The sequence below is a fragment of the Eublepharis macularius genome, chromosome 13, assembly GCF_028583425.1.
Source record: "Eublepharis macularius isolate TG4126 chromosome 13, MPM_Emac_v1.0, whole genome shotgun sequence".
NCBI classification, from domain to species: domain Eukaryota; kingdom Metazoa; phylum Chordata; class Lepidosauria; order Squamata; family Eublepharidae; genus Eublepharis; species Eublepharis macularius.
Window position 1 is genome coordinate 14,926,202 of NC_072802.1, and position 9,316 is coordinate 14,935,517.

Below are 9,316 nucleotides of genomic sequence, written 5' to 3' on the forward strand. Positions count from 1 at the left end.
AGATTTTTAAAATTTATATATAGAAAAGCATTCAGCTATGTGACCCCCATTTGGCAGTCTGAAGTGGTATAGGCCACGCAGAGGCTGACCAGCTCATCAATGACAATGAGAGAGAGAGAGAAATGAATGGGACTTAATGAAATAAGAGCTTTAGCTGAAGCTGCCGCCATTCCTTTAGAGGGTGCCTTGTAAGGACAGGCCCAACACAGAGAAAGAGAGAGTGCCCGGATGGGGTTGAGTGAAAGACACATCAATAGCATGCTATAACTAAATCAGGAACTTCAATGACGGGGGAGTCAGAGGAGGAGAGAGAAGTCTAGCCACTCTGACGGCTGACGTTGGCCGTGTAAATGATTTACCAATGTGACTTTGCATGTACAGCTATAGGGTTCCCAGATGCCCGTCAGTGGTGGGCAAACTCCCAGGGGTTTGCACCCTTGCCTGCTGATCCACCAGCGATCAGAAGGAGGTGGCAAGCCCCCAGAGGTCACCCGCCACTGGCAGGCCCCCCAGGAATATGCATGGTGTGTGCACTCCCAGGGGGCACGACAACATCAGACCTGGAAGTGACATCGTCGTGCCCCCCATGGGAGCGCTCATGCACCACCGGCATGAGGTAAGTGCCAGCTCCCCCTCTGCCAGGAGGGTATAGGGACCTGGCAACCCCATTCTACATGTAGGTCAAGAATTGGTTTGCCTCTTCCGTACAGCTCTTTCTTGCCAGACTCAAATGCTGCCCCAGTCAGGTTGTAGCTGCACAGTCTCGTTGGCAAAGTTTTCTTTCAAACTTACGCCTTGCAGCTAGTTGCCGCTTTTGCACCTGTGCTTTATCAATCTTTCTCATACTGCACCTGCATAAACAACTCTGGATCCAGATGTTTGGCTGCCAGTCAAAGACATCAAACAAAATGCCACAGGACACAAAGACAGACACCAAACGGGTAAGAGTGAAACGTGAAATATTACTGTTTTCCAAATTTCTTACTTAATAATACGTCTTTCGAATTGGTGCAGTGGGAGGGTGCATGCTCAGTCAGAGGTTATTACCTTGTAGATACATTCAAGATGTTCAAATGCAGAGCAAGAGCCCACTGAACGTTTGTCTCCTGTGACTGCAGCCATCAGGACATGTGCCAAAATAACAGGTCCTTAAGCTCATCTATGCATAAGTTATTTTGTCTTGCCACTAACAGGCCACACACTTCCATCCATGGGAACCGGAGGCAGGTAGCAAAGAACTGTCATGGCAAGAGCAGAAAGAAAGGGGTAGGGATGAAGTGGCCTTTACACCAGGATCAAAGAAGGCTTCCAGTACAATCCTAAGCAGAGTTACTCCAGTCTAAGTCCATTGAAATCAATGGGCTAAGCCTGGAGTAACTCTGCTTAGGATTGCACTTTGTCATGTTACTGTTCAGAATGAATTGTGTACAATGTGTTGACCTTGAAGAAGCATTTAAAAGGTGGTTTAAACCTGAATGCCAGCCAGTGTGCTAGACAAGAATCAGGTTTCAAATCTGCACTCGGCCACTAGCCCCTGGGTAACTTTGGGCCAGACATTGTGGCTCGTCTGACCTACATGAAAATTTGATTCTCTGTTTAAATATTCATATCCTTGTAGCCAGGGCTTTTTTTCTGGGAAAAGAGGTGGTGGAACTCAGTGGGTTGCCCTCGGAGAAAATGGTCACATGGCTGGTGGCCCCGCCCCCTGATCTCCAGACAGAGGGGAGTTTAGATTGCCCTCCACTGAGTGGCATGGAGGGCAATCTAAACCCCCCTCTGTCTGGAGATCAGGGGGTGGGGCCACCAGCCATGTGACCATTTTCAAGCGGTTCCGGAACTCCGTCAACCGTGTTCCAGCTGAAAAAAAGCCCTGCTTGTAGCTCAAGGTGGCTTACAATCACAATTAAAAGCAACACAATTTAAAGCCTACAAAGTAAAACCCCAGACAAACCCCCTCGCCCTCAAAAACAATACCTGAAGACTATGCCCTATTAAAAAATAGGGCCAATAAAATGGTCTTTCAGCACCTACTAAAAACGGAGTCCCTTTCACCTCCTTACAGAGCCTGCTGCTGGCAAGGGCCTCTTATAGTCCTTGGATATGCTTAGTTCTTGTGGCCCCTTCTTACGCACCCAGCCAATCGCCACTTTGGGGTCAGGAAGCAATTTCCCCCCGGCCAGTTTGGGTAGGGATCCTGACGGTGTTTTGCCATCTTCTGGGCATGGAGCAGGGGTCACTGGGAGGGTGGGGAGATGGTTGTGAATTTCCTGCATTGCGCAGGGGGTTGGACAAGATGAGGTCCCTCCCAACCCTGTGATTCTATGATGTGGGCAAAAGGCAGCCTCTCTGCAGTAGCTGGGCTGCATCATTCAGTCATGTTGACCTCCAGTCAGGCCAGGTGCTGCAGACAGGGTTCCCAGGCTGCAGTCAGCCATCTCCAGGGACATTTAGGGGGGTGGGTACTGCTGCTCCACTGTCATGCCAGTGCACTGACATCACTTCTGGCAGAAACAAGAAGTGACATCACGGGACACACTAGGATTTGTCAAATCTCTTATTGTACAACCATAGTTTTTGCAAATTCTAGAGCATCCCATGAGGTCACTTCCTGTTTTCACTAGAAGTAACATCACTGCACCAGCATGACACTGGTAAGCACTCCCATTTATTCCCACTGGTGCATCAGATGCTGGTGGGCAACAAACCAGGTTGCCGGAAGGTCTGTTGTAATTAGGGTTGCCAGATCCTTAGGGTTGCAGGAGTGGGGTGACTTGACACTTACCTTGTGTCTTGTCCATGTTCCTTTGCATACATGCTCCTGGAGCTTGCATGGCATCACCACACTTCACATGAGGCTAATTCTGGCCCATTTGGGACCAAAGTTGGTGTGCACCGCGCATGTTCCCGGGGTGCCTGCTGGTGGCAGGCGACCTCCAGGGGGCTTGCCACCACCTGCTGATTGCTGGTGGTCTGGTGAGCAACGAGGCAAACACCCTGCAGTTTTCCTGCCACTTGCAGGCACCTGAAACCCTAATAGTGGGAGAGCTGGCAACCCTACCTTTGGGGCCAATACTTAGCTCTCCCCTTTATTGCTGCTGCAAAGGAAAGATTTCACGTCACTCACAATATGCCAGGCCTGAACAATTTTTTTTATTCTTGTTTTGCTTCGAGTTTCCCTCTTTTTTTCATTTTGAGAATCATGGCAGTCAAATAAATGGTGTAGAGGAACGGAAGCAAAGTAACCTGTTAATTAACACGATCTTTTTTAAAAAGTAGAAACAACAATTAACTTGAAATTCATTCATCTCACTTTTGCAACAAGAGCTGCATGTGTCCCTACAAGCTCTTGTAACTTTCTTTATCATGGCTTCTCAATTTGTTTTTTAATATTTCATTATTTTGATTGTTAATCATTTCTAGTTCAACAGATGCCCTTGCCGGCAATCAATCCACGGTTTTTACGAGAAGCATTCTACGCAAATGAATATGAGAGGTTTGCACTTTCATTATAGGATAACCAGTTAACAATCGATCTGTGTGGACCCAGCTGACCTGGCAATTACTGGTTTATTGGTACAATTCAATGCATTAGAGTTATTAATTTTACTTATTTAGGCTTTTTATTCTTATGTTTGGCAGCTCTATGGGAGAGAATTGAGAGCAATCCATTAATAATAATTACCAGTGACACTGGAGGTGCGTGAGTAACACGTTGTCGAAATTGTGATATTTTGTTCATGGACATAAGCAAATTTAAATACTTCCTCAGTTCCAGGAAACCCATTCCTTTAATCCATCATAGCAAAAGGAACGTGATAGCTTATGCCTGCACAAAAGGGAAGGCTTCGTTCAACAGCATTAAAATATAGCACCAAGATTCTCTGTTCTAATTGCCTCATTTGTTTTCAGAGAAAAGAAACAGTGGAGGGAGCAGTTAGAGAAAGTTAACTTCATCTCTGGTAGGATAACAATCCATTTCCTCACAAGGATAATGTGCAATGTTTATCAACATGTACTGATCAATACTGCCTACTGCGTCCCATGGGACTTTTTGTGTTTATACTGGGGTGAAGTTTGAAAGGATTGCATAGCACATGAGAAATATTGCCCCGGTGTGTATTGTGCTTTTGCTACATCACCTTCGATGCATGCAAGTCCAATCTATTCTCATTTGTCTCCTGCGTGTGTGTTTACGAGGGGCAAGACAGTGGAAAAGATGCACATGTATGCTCCTCACATCTTTCTCATGCAACTCTTATCTTTTTACGCAACAACAAATGAGCACAATTCAGCCCAAAGCTGAGCATGTATTTTGAGTTCAATGAGAGAAACACGATGTTCCGTTCCCCTAAGGAAATTGATGGGGCTTTAAAAGTATTTAATTTTGGTAGAATCATGACAGGTGTATGAAACTGCTCTAAAATAATGGCCACTTAAGAGTCTCTCTACATGGGACATTTGACACGTGAAGAACACGTGTCGGGAGATACATTATCTGAGACAGGCAGTTTAAAAAGACAGCTGGCGGCAGCACAAAGGCTTTGCTATACTCTGGAGCTGTGTGAAGGGGCTGTGAAATGCCAGAAGGGAAACATCAGCCCATTATAACCTCTCCAGGCCCAAGCCCAGTTCTGGAAGGCAGCTCCAGCCCATTTCCATTCCTTCCTGCCCTCTTGTTGTGATCCCACACGGTTTTAGACTGGAGAGGTGAAACTGACAAAGCCTTTGGGGGTGGTGAAGATGAAATTGACAATCCCTCTGAGGAGCGATCTCCACCGGCTCTGTCTTTTAAATTACACTTCCTGGCTAACATTGTGTCCCTACACTTGACAAGCATGTGCCGAGGCATATTGTGTAGAGAGACTGTTACATACTAGAGGTCCTAATGAGTTTGGATTTCACCATTGTGCCTAGCTATCCCAACTGGTTACATGTGGTGTCCTCATCACAACATCCCACTCAAAAGAACAAGACCCTACGGCATTCCTTTGTCCCATTCACAGCACGCCCCATCTTTTATGGAGTTCTTGGGAAACAACTGTGCTCCATAAACACTAAAATGATACATCAGGGCTTTGCCATTCCTTTCTAGGGCCGTTACTGGACTCAAGGACACGCTATCAATACCAACAATACCAGTACCTAGAAGGGAAGGTGAAACTGATAGAGCCTTTGGGAGGCAAAGAGGAAATTAACAAACCCTCTGAGCAGAGATCTCCCTGGCTCTGTAGACAGGAGAAATTAGCAAAGCCTTCCAATCTCTTTTAAAACCCAGCTTCCCAGCTAACATTGCGACTCCCTTCACGTGCTCCTTTTCATGTAATTTGTCTCTTATAGCTTGGCTCTGAGTTCTAAACCAGTTGAAGCTTCTAAACTGCACATACAGTCAAATCAAGATATATTTTGGGGGGGGGGGGAACTAGTACATCAGTAAGGTTGCCAAGCTCCAGGTGGTAGCTGGAGATCTCCTGGAATTGCAACTGATCTCCAGGTGATAGAGATCAGTTCCCCTGGAGAAAATGGGTTTCTGGGAAGGTGGACTTTATGGCATTATACACCATTGAGATCCCTACCCTACTCAAATTCTGCCCCTTCCAGGTTCCACCCTCCCAAATCTCCAGGAATTTCCCAACCCAGACCTGGCAACCCTGCGCATGCACACTCTCAATGTAGAAGGGGGAAAAGATGGAAACAAACAGAGGAATCCGAATGTTCTGGCAAACTGTGCCTGCACAGCATTCGTTCAATATTCAAAACAAAAAAATAATGGCTCCATGAAGGATTCCTGCCAGATCAGGTCTTCTTCAGAAGCAGGTTCAGCCTGAAACAGAGAAGTCTAGAAACAAAGTCAGGTGAAAATAGTTTCAGAAAAATCCTTACACTCAGAAGCCCCCCCGGCCCCATTAGCCATTGGATCCCAAGAAAATCCTTTTTGCTGCTTGGGTTGCTTTTGTTTGGGTGTCCTTGTAGAAGGGGAACACTTATAAATCAGGGGTGAGACTCAGCCCTGCCATTACCTGCCACCACCTGATGGCACATGGGGTATTTTACCCACCACCACCACTACCATCTCTAGAAAAGTAACCTCAGACCCTTACAGATGCTGCAATATTTAGTGAAACTTCCTCCGTCGTGGCAGTGGCAGGGTGCGGGGGGGGGGGGGGTCACGTATGTCTCTGCCCAGCCATCCATGCCAATTTTGATTCTACTGCTCAGTGCTCGATGCTCGATGCTCAATGCTTGATGCCAGTACTTGTAAACAGAATCTTGTTGTACTTTGATTTGCTCTTTGTTGGTGTTATAACTGTTTCTCAAGCTTTACAGGTGGCTATCTACTGGACTCTACTGTTATGACCTTGGGCTTCCGCTTAGGCTTTGATATGTATTTCTCCTTGGCAACGAAGCGTGATAGCACAAATATGTAAAATGTTCTCACAGAGAAAGAGTGGGGAAACTTTGTTGATAACTAGGAGGGGGAGGAGAAGAATGAACTAGAAAAGAACTGTTTCTTTCTCGTGTCATCATTCTGGTCAATCTCTAGTCGAGCTGCTTAGATGTTTATATTACTCCTAAGTAGACCTATGGAACTGTATATTGAAATGGATTTCTGAATAAAATCCATTTGACTAAGTACTGGTGTCTTACTGCAAATGTGCCAGAGATCTGTCTGCAGTATCCCGTCATCCATAGACTGAGAGCCAAGCTACAAGTGACGAATGACACTTGCCTGGCAAGTGAACAGACTCAAGGGCCAAGCTACACATGACGAATGACACTTGAACAGCAAGTGTATTTCTCCCTGTTCACTTGCCCTCCACTCAATCCACTTGCCGTTCAAGTGTCATTCGTCATGTGTAGCTTGGCCCTCACGTGTATTTTTCTCTGTTCACTTGCCCTCCACTTGTGCTGGAGTGCAAGTGAATGGCAAGTGAGCAGGGAGGAATACACATGAGTTTGTTCACTTGCCAGGCAGGTGTCATTCGTCACGTGTAGCTTGGCCCTGACTGTGGGCAGGGATGTACATCTCTCTGCAGCTTTCATCAGAACACTTATTGAGTCTTTTACGAAGGATCAGCAATCAGCTTTTAATTTTAAAAATGCACAGAAGGGATAAAACTAGCTGATCAGGCTATGTCAACAGCAAAACAAAACGCAAGGGGGCAGGAAACTGAAGGCAGAAGTGTGTGCTGCAAACACCTCTCCCTCCTCGTCTTCTTGTCAGGCATGCACAAGCAGACTTCTGTCTCCCTTGCATCTTACATGACATCTTTGGGGTGGATTTTAATTGCTGTAAGCCACTTTGGGAGCCCGTCTCTGGAAGGTAGAAATATAATAAATAAATAAACAGGAAATTGTTCTCAACTGATACTCAAGGCGCAGCCGAATATGATGCGGCTCCGGTTAATCCAGGTAAACAGAACAGCATATATTGTTTTTCTCTCGTTCCTGTCACTGAACCAAGCCAAGCTTATGTTAGGCCATGACCAATAAGCCTCAGTTCTCCTTCCTCTCCTTATCATTGTGAGACCATGATTTTTTTCTTTTCGCTTGCTCTGACAGCTAAGCCCTTTACTACACAATTGAAGCAAGCAGCTTATAACAAAAACATAAAAGTTGCATTGCTCAAGCTGTACACTTTTTAAAAGGGGCTGCCAGACTGAGATTTGCTTTGCCAATTTATGAGTGGGGCATGGGGATCTTCCAGGATTACAACTCTAGGTGACAGATGCTTTCGCAAATGGATTCTTTGGCATTATACCACTCCGGGATCTTCCTGCTCCCCAGATACCACCCTCCTTAGGGCCAAACTACACATGACGAATGACACTTGAATGGCAAGTGTATTCCTACGTTCATTTCCCCTCCACTTGCTCTCCACTCGATCCACTTGCCATTCAAGTGTCATTCGTCACTTGTAGCTTAATTTCCAGGAATTTTCCAATCTGAATTTGGCAACTCTGTTTGCAAGAGTGTTGTAGAACCATGAGTCCATTCAAGCTTCATTCCTATGCTCATTTCTTGGGAACAAACACCCCTGAACAAAATGAGATTTACTTCCAAGAGACTTTGGGCCAAGCTAGAAGTGACGAATTACACTTGAATGGGAACAGACTCACATGTATTCCTCCCTGTTCACTTGCGTGGAGCTCAAGTGAACAGGGAGGAATACGTGCTAGTCTGTTGCCATTCAAGTGTAATTTGTCACTTCTAGCTTGGCCCTTTGTTTCCTTCTAATTATACAGTCTTAACTTTCTTCCGGGTAACTCAGAGTGGTGTACATATTTCACTCTACTTCCATCTTACTCTCAGAACAGGGCTGCCAACTTCAGGTTGGGAAATTACTGGAGATTTGGGGGTTGGGGGTTCCAGATGGGGTCCAGAGAAATATCACACCCCAAGGACAGGGGGGGGCACTCAACACTTGAAAAAAATTATAACGCAACACCACTTTCGAGGCTGGCTGCCAGCCAGCCACTCCCAGGTGGCGCACACAGGAACCCGGGCGGCCAGCCAGCCACTCCTGGGCAGCACCACATCGGTGCCTCAGTGAGCAGGGTGGGTGGGTTGCCACTTTCCTGGGAGTGCCTCCAGCAGGGGGTAATGAATGAAAAGGCCAGTTGGTGCTGCTGTCAGCTCCTGCAGGCCTGCGTCTGGCCACTCCTCCCCCAAGCAAAAAATACCGGACATTTATATGTCCGATATTTTAGCCACTTTCCCCAAAGAGAGTTGAATAAAACATGGGATTGTCCAGTGGAAAACCAGACACCTGGCAACACTATTTGTTGGTTGGGCCATATGAAGTACAGGGTTTGGGGACAGAAAGAAGCCCAGCAGGATATAATGCCATAGAGTCAAACCTCCAAACCAGCCACTTTCTCCAGGGGAACTGATCTTTGTAGTTTGGAGATCAGTTGTAATTCTGGAAGATTTCCAGACCCCGCCGGGAGGTTGGCAACCCTGCCTCAAAACAACCCTGCAAGGTAGACAGGGTTGCAAAAGAGTGACTGGCTCAAGATCAACCAGTTTATGGCAAAGAGAAGATTTGAATCCATGTCTCCCAATTCTAGTCCAAACAATATAGGGGTACTCAATCTTCATTTTGTGGAGAACCACATTCCCAGTTATCATTAACTGAAAAATCCACATCCACTTCTATCCCTGGCATGAGGCCTGCACCTCTGGAGGCTTGCAGCTTCCCTGTGACTCTGGCACTGGCTGCTTCATGCCAGTGCTGACCACCTGCCAACCACTTTCCTGAAACATGGGGCAGGTGCCATATTAGGGAACAGGGCCTAGAAGAGCCACCGGTGGTATC